Source organism: Panthera pardus, unplaced genomic scaffold, assembly GCF_024362965.1.
Source record: "Panthera pardus isolate Hobbes unplaced genomic scaffold, ASM2436296v1 HiC_scaffold_8, whole genome shotgun sequence".
NCBI lineage: Eukaryota > Metazoa > Chordata > Mammalia > Carnivora > Felidae > Panthera > Panthera pardus.
The window spans coordinates 38132639-38148420 of NW_026527013.1; positions in this window are offsets into that span (position 1 = coordinate 38132639).

Genomic DNA, 15782 nt, shown 5'->3' on the forward strand with positions numbered 1-15782 from the left:
GAAGGGGAGGGTGGGTGATGGGTATTGAGGAGGGCACCTTTTGGGATGAGCACTGGGTGTTGTATGGAAACCAATTTGACAATAAATTTCATATATTAAAAAAAATAAAATAAATAAAATAAATAAATAAAATAAAGTGTCATGAGGGAAAAAAAAAAGATTCTCTCCCTCTCCCTCTGACCCTTCCCCACTCACATGTGCGTGCTTTCTCTCTCAAGTAAGTAAGTAAGTCAATAAGTAAATAAATAAATAGAAATGCATCATCTGCATTGTTTCTACAAACTTTCCCCATCTCTTTTAATTTGAGTTGTCAAAAATAAGCGTCAGTGAGGGGTTACTAGTTATCTACCTTCAACTGTATTTCCAAGCAGAGTCCATAATGGGAAAGCACTGGATTTGGAATCAGAATACCTGGAATGAGGCCTGGCCCTGTTGCCTCTCAGTCATGAGACTTAGGACCATTGCCCATGTTTTGGCCAAGTTTATCTAAACTTCTCTTACTTCAGCTTCTTCATCTGTCGAAAAAAAAGCATGATAAGGCTTTCTGTGTTTAGGAAACTAAACTGAAGCACTGGTGTATAAAACATTGTAACCTGTCACTTGTAAGCCAAAGGTAATGGGTGAGGACTCTTCAAGATGCTTTTCCTTCGTTCACTTGTATGGAATGTCTAATAGGTGTTGTAGTATGAAAATTTAAAAGAAAACATTTGAAACAAACTGAATATCCAAAAATGGGAGATTGGTTGTCTATATTTTATTACTTCACCAGTGGAATACCATGTGTACAGCCATTGAAATGATGCTACAAATCTATATTAACCTGGATAGGAATTAATATTCATTTACAAGTAATATTAATTACTTGAATAACACATTATTAGGGGCACCCAGGTGGCTCAGTCTGTTAAGTGTCCAACTCTGGATTTCAGCTAGGATCATGATCTCACAGTCTGTGGGATTGAGCCCTTTGTTAGGCTCTGCACTGACAGAATAGACCCTGCTTGTCATTCTCTTTCTCCCTCTCTATCTCTATCCCTCCCCCATGTGCATGCACACGTGTGCATGCACGCTCTCTCTCTACCTCTCTCAAAATAAAGAAACATTTAAAAAAGAAAAGCACATTATTAAACGTATTGTGTAATCAGAGTCTATTAAAATTACTAATTTTTGATCACAAATTGCTAATTTTGTATGCAGGCATACAAACAAGCTTACAAACACATGAATTGACTCATGAATATAAAATATATAAGAAAAGATGTAAAGTGGCTATCTCTTGGTGTTGGGATTTGGAGTGGTTTTGGTCATTTGCATCTTCTCATTTTTCTGAAATAAACATAGAATATTTACAAAAGCCACTACAGACGTTAGAAACTCCAGTTTCGATCCAGAGGCTTCCTGTAATAGCTGGTAACTCCTTTCTCCTACCCCTTAATATCCAGTCCATGGCATTTGGGCCAGCACTCTCTTGGCTGCCAGTACCTTTGTTTCCATTGCCATGGCAACCAGTGTCCCACTTCAGAAGTCATACTTCCTCATCTGTGGATGCAACAAACTTCTAACTAGTCACTCAGTTTTCACTCTTTGCCTCTATTTCTCCCCTTCCAATCCATCTTCATAAAGATCGTCAAATCACAAAGGTTTTCTAGAGTTGATTCTGTTACCTTGATACTGCCTGCCTTCCCGATTTCAACCCCAGATGTATTTGATCCCCTCTCTTTGTCCTAGGACATTGGGTCCTACACATTGGGTGTATGCTCTTCAGCCTGGTATTAAAAGCCTTTTATAATACAGCCAGGGTTTATTTCCTGTTCTCCCATGCATACCCTTTACCCAGCAAAACATAACACTCTTCTCCAAATGCCCCAGACTTTTCTGTCTCCACTTTAAGTCATCATTTCCAACTGCTTGTAATGCTATTGCCTGTTAAAACCCTACAAATGATTTATATAGCCCAGCTAAACTCCCTTTTATTTTTCTGAATTCTAGGTGTACATTTTCCTATCTCTGAATCTCACAGAATTTTTGGAACTTATTTGTATATTCATTCATTTATTCATATCATTTTGGAGCATCTGCTATGTTCCAGGGGCTACCTGGATGCTCAAAAATAGCGGTCCACAACCCAGAGACATTCTCACCCTGGGGCAATTAACAATTTAATACTTAACATTTCTGTTTTATTTAAGTCTATTGGCTTCTGGTGAGCTTAACTACCCCCTTACCCTGCAGTCACACATACACTGATAGCAGGCACCTTGAGTGTTATTTATGTTTGAGCCTCTCAGAGAAACACTGTGTTATCTGACAAATAGAATATAGCTAACAAATGTGCTGTTGGAAAGCCAGAAAGAAGGGTGGAGTAAAATATTTTGTTCAACATGGTTATATACTTAATATATGAGTTTTGTCGATGTAATATGTATAGTTATATACATTACATACAATTATATATAATATATACTTAGGTATTTTATATATATATATGTGTGTATATATATATACATATACATATATATATACACACATATATATATATACATATATAAGTTTTTAACCATTTACTTTTTTGTTGTTGATTGTTTTTAAAATTTAAATATGGTTCCTAAGTAGCATTATTGATCTCTAAATGATGAGAACAAGTTATTTCTCCTTGTTCCATGGGGAGTCCAAGATGAGACTAGTTTCTGTAAGTAAAACTGAGGCACAGTATGTTCTTCTATTGGAGAACAAGTTATGTTACAGATCTCATACTCAATAGTTTGGCCCGGAAATCTGAGGTGGAAAGTGCATGCCTTCTTAATTAGTAGCTGTTGACCTACAAGAATTTAGGAGGCTTCACAGAGTACTGAATTGGGATACTCAATATATCTATGACCTGTAAACACACTATGCCTCCAGGTTGTGTTGTTACTTTAATTTTAAAAAGTGCTTAGTGCAATTATCCCTCTTCATGAAAAAAAGAAAACTATGCTCTTAAGAATTTCCCTGGGGAAAATGAACTCATTTACTATCTATTAAATATCTCTATCTCTCTATGTTACAGTTTTTCCTCATTTTAAGATGAGGATATCAGTTGTTTTCTCACTCTTTTTTTTTTTTTAAGTAGAAGCCTGGTAGTAAAGAATATTTCCAAAATGGCCTTTTCTTTTAAGTTACCTATATAAGGAATCTAAGTTAATATTTTAAAATGAATTCTGCTGTTTCCAAGCGACTCCTTAGTGTAGTTGTTTTAACTCAAATCTGCTAAATTCATTAAAGACAAACAAACCAAAAAGCACTAAAATCCTAAGAGGAATCTGCACCCGTCTAAGGAATTGGGTGTACCCATATGGTTTGGTGTGAGAGAGATTTGATACTGAAAGATTCCATCCAAATGGATTGTGCACATTCTACTATGATTCAAATTCAGCTTACCAGCTCACTCTTGTCTGAATCATATGGCAAACAGGATGTTCTGTTGATATTTTGTTTACCCCAACTGAATTATAAGGTCCTTGGCCGTGGGAGTCATGATATATCATTTGTTTAAGTCTGTTCCTTGCAGGAAGTCAAAACTTTTGTTGTTTTAGCTTACCTAATTTTACATTATTTTATGCTTTGTTTTATGGTATGAATGGTTTATCTTATCAATCTGATTTTTCTTATATTATTCTAAGAAATTAGTTTTAAGACATATGTATAGAGTGGAGTTTTTTCTTTTTTATTAATTGTGGCCTGAATATAACTTTTGGTATGTTTTTTTTGTTCTTCAGAAGAGTTTATTTATATACTCTTTTTATATTTTTGTGTAATTTATATTCAAGATGTTTTAGTATCAGCACCTATTTTTTGGTAACTTCAGAAGAAATTTGTTTTCCTGTCTGGGATGCTGACTATTCTCAATATTAGAAAGAAAATAAAATTGGTGAATGAAAGAAGGGCTAAAATGCAGATTTTCCTTTCCTGTTGTCTGTTGAGATTAAACATTACGAAGCACCTTTCCTACCTTCTGCAATGTAATTATTTCTTTTCAAATCCACCTTGGTGTGGAAATTCAGCTCAAGAGGAAGCATTTCCTGATGTCTTATTTAATACTACGCCTCTATGAGTTGTCCTATTTTTTTCTTAAAGTTATACACTGGCAAAACTACTGTCATTGCCCTTGCTTTTCGTCTTAGCTGCACATTTACTTTTAGACAGGCTTAAATAATGGCTAAAATGGTTGAAATGATTTATGCCTGTAGAGTGATGTCTTCATTTTCTTTATTCACATTTCTTTTTTTACTAATGGTCTGGTGAACACCTAGTGTAGGTGCATTTTATTAGAGAGTATATTCCCTCTAAATGCTGTTCCTAAGCTGAAAGAAATGGGCCATAATCATATAAAAATAAAGTATCTCTTTGTAGAATTCACATGAAATGGAATGTCCTTATTCCTGAGGCATAGAACATAAGGGAATTTTTCTCTCACTGTAAGATTGCTCTTTATACTAATGTTGATTAGGTGTGCCACAACAACAGCTGTTGTGACATATAGAATATGAACACATCAATTGAAATCTCAACTGAAAGGAATAAATCTCTCAAAGTTTCTAGTTATCTACCGCTTTCTTCTTCCTGTTACGACAGGAGAGATGGTTTCCAGTCTCTATGGATTGCTTCACTCCTAGTTCATAAAATTGCAATTAATAATGGTGAGCTAAGATCATTCTGGATTTGATGTACTGCCCTATCATCATTGAAAGAGAGTCTTTAAATCTGCTATTTAACAACTTATAGGGACTTTGCACTGATTAATTCATCTGGTCATAGTCCCAAGGCTGACATGGCATCTTGTAGGCCTTCCATTCCATTGGGATCAACATCATCATATCATAAGAAATGAGCTTACTACTTTATAGGCTCAGTTGGAAAGAAATTTCAACCGTCAGCTGTAGGATGTGCTACTGGAATTTAATTTGTTGACCTATGAGAACACAGAATATCTCATCTTTTTCTGAACTTTCTAAACATAAAATAAGTTTATCAGAGAATCAAAATGATTCCGACATTTGAACTTCAGTAGAAGGCCAATACATTTAAAATAAGTACTCTCCTTCCTGAAGTGTTCAGCCTTCCATCAACAGTACGTGTCAGGTTCTTAAGAAAATATTGTCCCTTGTGAAAAAAGCATGGGAAATCAGACCATGGTACTAGCTCCTGGAGTTGACCTCATTGGGGGGCCACACAGCATCTGTTCTCCCTCTTTTCTGGTGATAAATTCCCTGAATTCCCTCAGAAGAGGTATCTCTTTCCCTTTAGGAGTAGCCTTGTGTACTGTAGGTCAACGTTCCCTGCCCTGCCTAACCACAAGGGGGACTCGTGGCCAAAGCTATTGAACTTTCTTCCTTGGGATTTTAGTCTTGAGTATAAGGACATAAGGGGACAGAAAAGTATGTAGAGCTGATTTGTTCTAGGAGTGGTAACCTGATTATGTTGTTAAGTCTTTCTATCTGGATCACCATAGCCAGGTTAGTACCTGACCATTCTGGACCTGGATCTTCATTCTAGACTGTGAGCTACCCCCAAGCCTTCCAGTAAGCTTTTTTTTTTTTTTTAATTAATTTAGCTAGAATCACTGTCTGTTACTTTTTTCTCAAGAACTACGTGATAATTAATTTTATGTGTTAGGGTTCCTGGGTGGCTCAGTTGGTTAAGTGTCCAACTCTTGATATAGGCTCAGGTTATGATCTCACAGTCATGAGAGTAAGCCCTGCACTGGGCATAGAACCTGCTTAAGATTCCCTCTCCCTCTCCCTCTGCCCCTTCCCCGCTCAAGTGCTCTAGCTCTCTCTCAGAAAAAAAAAATTATTTGTCAATTGGCTGGGATATTTAAAGGATACTCAAGAAACTGGTAAAATATTATTTGAGTGTGTCCATGAGGGTGTTTCAGGAATAGATTAGTATTTGAATTTGTAGTAGATTGTAAAAAAAATTAGCTTTCAGGGTGCCTGGGGGGCTTAGTCAGTTAAATGCCTGACTTTGGCTCAGGTCATGGTCTCATATTGTGTGAGGTTGAACCCTGCATTGGGCTCTGTGCAGACTGTTCAGAGCCTACAGTCTGCTTTGGATTCTGTGTCTCCCTCTCGCTATGTGCCCCTCTCCCACGCACACTCTGTCTCTCTCTCTATCTCTCTCAAAAATAAATAAACATTAAAGAAGTTAGAAAAAAATCAGCTTTCACCTATGTGGGTAGGGATAATCCATCCATCTAATGGAGGCAAAAAGGCAAAGAAAGGCAAATTTTCTCTCTTCATTTGAACTAGGACATCTATCTTCTTCTGCCTTTGAACATTAGCACTCCCCGTTCTCAGAACTTGTTACTTGGACCAGGATTTACATCATTGACTCAGAAATTGGGACTTGGTTGGGCACTATACCCCTGGCTTTCCTAAGCCTCCAGTTTGCAGACAACAGGTCGTCTGTCCTCTCAGTCTCCATAATTGTATGAGCCAGTCCCTCCTCATAATAAATCTGTCCTGTCTGTCTGCCTGCCTATCTATCTATCTATCTATCTATCTATCTATCTATCTATCTATCATTCCATGCATCCATCCATCCATCAAACCATCCATCCATCTATCCATCCATCCATCCATCCATCTTGTTGGTTTTGTTTCTCTGGAGTACCCTGACTAATAAAAACTATGAAAGCTTTATTTTGTAACTATTCAGTTTTGAAGATAATGTGTTATCCTTTGTTAGTCTCCTACTTTACATTCTTTTGAGAATGAAATGTAGTGGGATATTTTTAATACAATATAAAATATATTTTGTACAGGCATTTCCAGAATAATGATTGCATTGAAATCCAAAATGCTGACCAAGGTCTATGAAAGGTCCTAAGCTCTGCTCTTGAGAAAATTCTCCACACTCATTGAATGCCAATTTTCCTTTGGGTCAAGATGCTCCATATAGTCTTGTTCTCACTCACTTCTTGGAGCACGACATGTTCTTTCCTGCCTAAGGTCCTTTACCCCAAATTTTATTTCATTTCCTTCATGCTCCCCACCAACAGATGCCTTCTCATTCTTAGATCTATGCAAAATCTCCAGCAGCCTTTCCCCATCAATATTAGCAAAAGTGGACAATCAATCTCCTATATCCTAATGCCCAAATGATAGTCTTCATGGGGGTGCCTCATAGGCATTTCACACTTCACCTGACCCACCCAGATATTCTAATGCTCTCATCTCCAGACACTTTTTTCTCTCATTCTTCTCCATTCAGCATTACTGTCATGCAGTGTCTCAAGCCAGAGACTCATTTCTTTGTATTGCCCCACACCAGTGCACTGGCTAGTTCAGTTGGCCCTACCTCCAAAATAGATCCCAATCCCCATTCTCCCACTTTCACCTTCGCAGTTTTATCCCATCTTAGTTATCACCTTTCGCTTGGTCTACTGCAATGTCTTCTAATTTATTTCTGCATACATTCTTTACTTCCTACCATATAAGTGACTGTGTATATTCCCCTGCTTGGAATCATCAGTGGCACCTAATTCCCATTAGGCAACAAATATCCAAATTCCTGACTGTGGCCAGCAAGGTCCTACATTATGTCCAACTCAAGCACCTTCCTTTGCTTCCCTCCCTCCCTCCTTTCCTCCACTCCTGCCATTCTGAGCCATACTATTTGCACAGGCTCTTCTCCCTGTTGGAATATTCTTCCCAGATTTGGCACAGCTGGCTCCTTCTGTTCATTTAGGTCTCAACTCAAATATCTCTCCCTCAGAACTTCTTTGACCACTGATTCTAAAGAATAATCCCCATCCCAATTTATATCACATCATCTTCCTTCAGAGCTTCAAAAAAATTAGTCTTGTAAAATTAATCGTGTTCTTGTATTTCTTTAATTTATTTATATGACTTGCAAGGGCATATTTTCACATCTAATTTCTCCTTTCAACTATGTTTAAAAACAAGACAACATTCTATTTGGCTGTTACTTTTTACTCACCTATATTTTAGTTATTAGGTAACACATTTTAACAAGTTAATGAAGACAATAGAAAAAAGAGCTAACAATTCCATTTTGTGTGTATACATAGTAAAAGGAATTTCCAGACATGCTCTTTGTGGAAGTTGACAATTCAAAATGGATATTAGTGTGCTTTACTTTTTAGGGTAGACACACACAAAAAGCCCTTCTAAAAATGAGAATTATCTGAGGGAGAGAATTAGCATGAATTAATATTAGTCATTATAAGAAAGCACTTAAATACATGAGATCCTTGAGGGCACAAACTGTGGCAGGTTCATTTTTTGGCATCTTTATTTCTTTGCTTAACACATTATCTGTGAATTCAAGAAATAAAATATGCATTTTGGAATTGTTTTAATGCTCATGATCTGAAACTACTATTATTTTTTAAGTTTATTTTGTATTTCTTTTGAGAGAGAGAGTGGGGCGGGGAGGGCAGAGAGAGAGGGAAAGCGAGACTCCCAAGCAGGCTCTGCACGGTCAGTGCAGAACCCGACATGGGGCTTGAACCCACAAACCATGAGATCTTGACCTGAGCTGATATCAAGAGCTGGACGTTTAGCCGACTTAGCCACCCAGGCGCCTGTGAAATTATTTTTTTTGAGCAAATGAAGTAAACTGTCTTCACTTAGAATTGAGAGAAGGCCAGTGAACTTATGAATGTCAGTAAACATAAGACCCTTACTTTTTCTGCCTCATTTGCAAGCATACATTGATTAAGAGTGAGATGTAATTCTTGTAGTACGGAGTTGATGTTTTGCATTATGTTGAAAAGGGAGTTGTGGGAACATGGCTTTTGGGACCTTGAGGCTGTTTTCAGTATCTTGGATCATTAGCCTCTAATATTCATGATTTCTGATTGAATGATAACCAGTGTTTTCCAGTTTCCAAGTCACTGGGGACCAAACCCCTCTACTTCAATGCTAAATAAGTTCAGGGAAGTTTATTCTGAAATGTATCTAAATAATTATTTTGAAATCACCCAAGAGTGTAGTCACCATGTAACTGCCTCTAGAAAAGGACCTATACTTAATTCAAAATAACCATGGAGTTCTCATTTTTCATGCCCTTTTCTTCCTGGCATTTATGGAAGGTGAGAGCAAAGCTTGTATATTGTCTTCCTCCCTCCTTTTATTCAATTAGAACTGTCTTCGAAGTATGTATTTTCTCATTGGAGGTTCACCCACTTTAACAACTATTGGATGGAGCGAAGTCCCAGTCAGATTATGAAACAATGTCTTGGGGCGCACTTGAGGGCACACTTCTATGACTTGGGATGATTTTGTTCTTCCTTTCACTTCTTACACCCATAAAGAGAAGACTTCACTAAAGTAATTATAAATAGTGAGTCTTTTGAAGGTCAAAGTTTTATTTCAGTGTTCTTAATTTTATATATTTTTAGGTTTGACTTTGCTCACACATATCAATATGTGTGTTTATTTATATATATCTATGCCAAGGCAGCAATATTTACGGAAAAGTGCTTTTTAGCAACTTGTAATAGATTTTATTTAGAGATGCAAGCACTTAGGACAGAAGTTACAAACAGGTAGCCTATGGGCTGAAATAGTCCTACAGGACCTGCCTTCTTTGTCCTGCTTCGTGCTTTAATATTGTTGTTTTTACTTCGCTTTTAGAAATCTGCAGATTTTACACAGAAATCCAGACTTCCATCTTCTGAAAAATCAGGAGACACTGGAAAAAATTGTGTGCAGTTCAAACACTGGTGATGCTGTGATTTTAAACTGCAAATGGCAACAATTTAAAGGCTTCCATCCCTTCATTTTGATGTTTCTCTTCCGTATCAAATGGTGTAAGGTACAAGCAGTAAAATGCTTACCCAGAATGCTCCCTGGCTTAATGGGGTATTACACGCCATCTTATTCCACCTGTAATTTTCCCCCCAATTTCTGTCTTATATCAATTTTTCCTTCATAAAGTTTTTCACATTTGGGTCTATTTTCTTCCTCTCCTTGTTATGACTTTTATCCAGGTTGTTTTCCTCACTTCTGGGCTCCTGAGTGAATGCATCACTGTCTTAGCCATCAGCCACCCTCCTGCTTTAACCTTTCCTCTGCCTGTCCCTTCCCGATCTGCGCTTCAGTTACAGATTTACATCCCCAAATCACGTTTCGGTATATTAGTCCCTGCCCTCAGACCTGCGGTGACAACCCAGAATCTGTGTCCAACTACTTAACCTAGAGGCAGAACCCAAGGCTCTTTGTTCCCCCAGTTTGTGTTAATCCATACACACATGACTAGCCACCACAACTTTTCCCTGGCACCAAAGCAGGCTTCTTCCAGCCCTGATGCCTCTGCGCCCAGCGCTGTCCCTTCCTCTCCACTTGTGCAAATAGACCACCAGCTTCTGTAAGATCTCCTTTCTCACCTATCTTGGTCCATACTTGTACATTACGGCTCCTTTTGTTTCATGCATATTTCAGAATTATATTTTGTCTCTCTGATGGTCTTAAAATAGAGTTTGTCCATGTACGATGTGTGCACATCTTATTTCAGAATCACCAGTTTTGCTTTTAAGCATGTATTCCTAGGCTTAACCTATATACTCCTGAATTCTTTACGTTGGGGCCCAGGAATCTGATAAATCGAAAATCTGAAAAGTCTGGAATTTAAAGGCCTGTTGACTAAGAGGGGTACAAGAGTGCTTGATCGTTTGATAGAAAATAAAGTAAGATTCAATTAATTTTACAATGAGTGCCTTGTCAGGTCTGTCAGTATATTTCCCAAATACCTTTTACCCTAATTGGTGACAACAGCTCTGGGTGTGGCTTTAAGTGGGTCTTTGACACCGTTTCTGAGGCCTGCAGTCACGGGATCCACCCCTATCCCAGGAAAAGGGGAAAAGCAAGATAGTTAGATAAACTCCTGCAAGTGTAGGGCCATGTTTGTTTTGCTGTTTGCTTTTTTAAAAATTGTTTCCATTTCCTAAATTGTTTCCAGTAATTGTACAATTGCTAAATGTTGAATCAGGGGCACCTGGGTGGCTCAGTTAGTTAAGAGTCCGACATCAGCTCAGGTCATGATCTCCTGTTCATGGGTTTGAGCCCTGCCTTCGGGCTCTGTGCTGACAGCTCAGAGCCTGGAGCCCGCCTGAGATTCTGTGTGTCCCTCTCTCTCTCTGCCCCTCCCCTGCTCACACTCTGTCTGTCTCTTTCTCAAAAATAAATAAAACATTTTTAAAATATAAAAATAAATATCAAATCGCATTGAATTAATTGAATTAATTTTTGAAGTGGAGAAGTCAGAAAGAGTATCAGTTCTCAGGTTGGCATTGATGGCGATAACGCCTGTTGGTCACATGCTCACTCTGAGGTCAGACACTCATTCAGTGCTTTCTGTGGATTATCCCAGCGCAGGAGTTAGTCTGGGATAATCCCAGTGCAGGCTAGCTCCAACCCTACTAAGGCATTGTTATGATTCCCTATGTTGCAATAACAGGGAGCATTCAGCCGGAGTTGCGGGGAAAGGCAAGAGACACTGTGATGTGAGAAGCAATCATTTTTGTCATTCGTGGGAAAAAAAATGTTTGAATAACTTTAAAACATTGATTTCATGATTTTGGAAAGTGAGGGATTGATCAACTTAACTTAATGAATCAATAACCATTAGAGAAGTCACTGTGACAAAGTTGTTTAAGGCAAAAAACGGAATTTGGAACTGGGTTCAAGATTCAGTTTGACGCTTAACTGCTCTGCAAGTTTGAGCAAGATCCAGAGTCGCTCTGAACTTCAGTCCTTCCATCTGTAAAATGGGGACAATGCTGTCACATAGCAAACTGTTATGGGCACTAAATGAAGGAATTTATAAAATATTATAAAAGCAGACAGTGCTGTTACTATTACAGATTGTTCAAAGTGTGAATCAAGATCTCAAGAAATATAGTTACATTATTGTGAATCATGCTTTAAGAAGGGGGAAAACCCACAGTAATAATGAAATCTTATCCACATAATCTCACAAAGCAGGTGTCATGGTCCCTTGCTAGGTAAGGAACCTGAGGCTCAGGGATGTTAAGTAACATGCCACAGTCACACAGCTAGTAAGTAGTTGAGCTGAGATTTAAAGAGCACCCCTGCCTGACTTCAAATACTCTGATCTTCCTTCTGCACCAATGTGTCTTAAAAAAGAAAAAAAAAAAGGTAACACATATACTTTTTCTTCACATTAAAAAAAAATAGAGACATTTATGTTTGAAAACTAACTCATCCTGATAATTCCCAATTAAGATGTTGTCATCTAGCATCTGGCTCAATTTCGTTTTATGAAATATAGTAAACATAATTTGAGTATAGCTTAAATGAAGTGTCCAAATGAGATAGAACAGGTCACCTGGGAAATTAGATTTTATAGATTACAAGAATTCAATGCCTAAATCGTACTTAATGGACGCCGTTTTTTAAAAAAAAAATTCTTCAGGAGACAATAGACTGTTCTATCAATTTTACTGTTACTTCTCTGTGAGACGTCTATAGCCTGGAGGAACTAAAGCAAAAATAAATAATGTAAACTTCACTGTAAGTAGTAGTGACAAACACCTGTGTCTTCATGGATTTGGGGTGTACAAGAAAAGCAAAGGGGATCTTTGACCCAGGTTCGGTTTTTTACTTCCATATTGCTTAAAACATTCTATTTAAAAATATTTAACCATGGGGGAAGGTAAAGGGGAAAAAGAGTTACAAACACAGAGGGAAGGAGGCAAACCATAAGAGACGCTTAAATGCAGAGAACAAACCGGGGGTGGATGAGGGGGTAGGAGGGAGGGGAAAATGGGTGATGGGCAGTGAGGAGGGCACTTGTTGGGATGACCCCTGGGTGTTGTATGGAAGCGATGAGCCACGGGAATCTACCCCCAAAACCAAGAGCACCCTGTTCGCACTGCATGTGAGCCAATTTGACAATAAATTATATTAAAAAAACAAAAATGTAATACCTTACGTAATGAAAACATTTTAATAAAGCGAAGTTAGAGAATTTTCTTGTCCTGTGGCTTTTCAAAGGAAATAATTTCGAGAATATTTCATTTCTGTTACCAGCTTTTATCCTGAAATGGGGTCTCTGGTAGAGATGAGCTCCACCTATTAATTATGGTTATTGGGTCATTGGGCAGAAGAAATGATCTTCTTTTAAAAAGCCAGCCCTTTTTCAATGAGGATGGGTTTAAGCCTAAGAGTGGACGCTGGGGGGCGGGGGATGTGAAGGTAAAGATATTGATTTAAACACTGTAGGAAAACGTCAGAGCACTAACATGCCTTGACAAGTAACTTAAATACCATCCCTTTGAAACACGGTGCGAGGTGGTGGTGAAATCGTCACACTCTCTGGGATCAAAGCCCAGCTCTTTCACTTCCTAATTTTGTGATGTGATGCCACTTTCCTTGAACTCATTGAAAGGCTATTTTTTTCATCTCAAAATTAGGAATAGTTACTGCGTCACGGGGTTGTTAGGATGATTCAGCATTTCATCTGTACACATTGTCAGTGTGGTTGGTGTCCTTATTGTTGTTCTGGTGTTGCAGAGCCTTCTTGACATAAACATTGAATTCTCCCATGACCTTATAAAATAATTTTGTGGAACGGCAACTACTTAAGAGTCTCTTTGCAATTGAATAGACTGGTGTGAAAGGCACATACCTATTTATGTTAAGTCAGTTTCCTTTAAATGTTAAGTCAGTTTCCTTCAAGCGGCATTAAAGGTATTCATCAAACAAAAAGATTATAAAACCAAACCTTCTAGTAAATAATCACGAGTTTATACATTTTTTCAGAAGTGCACAAATTTGTACTCACCTTAGGAGAACATATTGATTTGTGTGTGTATTTCAAGCAATCATCTTACCCGCGCTAGGCCCCTGGCTGACAGCATTCTCCCCTGGGAAGGTGGCTTCTCTAATTGCAGTGAATGGTGATTCTATTTGTAGACATTACTTCCTACAGCATGCATTTCTTTCTGTGACTATTATTTTAAAAATACTTCAAATTATTTAGTCTTATTGGCTATAAAGGAGAACATTCTACAGTATAAGAACCTCACACACAATATGTATCTGGGTTGAAAATGTATACTCTCTTAGCAACAAAATAATCAGTGTTTACTGCAACATAGGGAATACAAAAAAATATTTCAATACTAAAGATGCTCAAACACCACTTAGGCCACAAAAAATAAATAAATAAATAAATAAATAAATAAATAAATAAATAAATAAATGAAAAAAGAAAGAAAGAAAAAGAAAACCAAAAGTACAAACATTATTTGAGCTGCTGGGACATTTTTCCTTCTTCTTCCACACTATATTTTGCTAATAAACAAAAGCACAATTTTTCACATTGATAGAAAATCGACATCAGGAGGACTTACCTTCCTTTAACCAAGAAATGTTATTTTTATCATTTTCAAAATGCTCAGCTGTTCTTACTTTTATCTTTTCCAGCTCAGTTTCTGACATCTAAGTGGAAACAGAATTTGTGATATAAAAAATTCATTAAGAACCCGAATTTATAACATTGCGCTTTATATTTAGAGACTACTGCCATATTATAGGAAAATTTTATCTCTGTAATTTTTCAGTTTGCTGTCTAATGTTAAGTCTTACATTTTACCCATTTGTAGCATCTTAAAACACTGACCATGAGAATGAAACTTTATACGATGTTTCATTTTCCAGCAGTAACGATGGCTATAAGACCTAATAATTTCTGCATACGAAAGAATAACAGATTAACAACTAGTCACAGATTTATAAACAAAACAAACCAAACATTTGGTTGCTGTTTTAATGTCTTTTCTACAGTCTCTAAAAATGCATGCTGCAAAGTGATATACAAAGATATAACCAATAATAACACACAAACGGACCTTTTCAGCAATTTATTGGATCCAAGTAAATTGAACCTTACCACCTAAACCAGGCCAAGTAGAGCTCCCTGCAGGTGCTGAGACCTATTAGGCACCTTGAGTGCATTCCACTTGACTTTCCTGGCTTGCTTGCCATGAGCCCGGTTGCTCCACTTGAATCAGCCCCTTAGTGTAACTTACCTGTGTGTTACCAGAGGAGGAGGCCCAAGGCGCGGGATAGGAGAGCAGTTTGGTGATGCTCTGGGCAACCTTCCTTGTTGTCTGTCCATGTCCAGCCTTCCTCCACCCTGCCAGAAGTGAGCGAAGAGGCAAATACGCTCTCTCCCTGGGTGGTGCTAGATTTGTATTGCTGCCAGAAGCATCTAACTTGCGGCTGAGAGAGTTTTTCTTTTTTTTTTAAGGTAATATAAAGCCTGTGGTTCACAACAATAAAAACCTTCTCCAGGCTAGCGCTTATTTAGAATGACCCTCTGCAAAACAGGGTAAAAATAATGAACTCTTTGCAAACTGACTCTTGTTCCAGTCCCTTTCCTTCCACACCCGGCATTCATCACCTAGGGTTAATTTTCAAGGATGCAGAAAAAAGAGACTGAAAAAATAGATAGAGGCTATTTGGGTTAAAAAGAAAAGGAAGGGAAATCTCTATAAAGTTTTATTCTCTAAAAGTTCATCCTGCAGCTGACATTTTGAAAAGCAAGTTTTTCTAACATTTTTTAGGCAACCAGAAAACATTTCCAGTTTTTTTTTTTTTTTGAGAGTCTGCACATATTCCAAAAAGGACTTGGAATAACATTTAAAAGAGGATTTGTCATTAGATTCTTAGTCAAAGATAATACAGCTTTCAAGTGAATGTTAACAACAAAAAGCATAAGCCTTAGTACACACGATGATAAATAGTCCA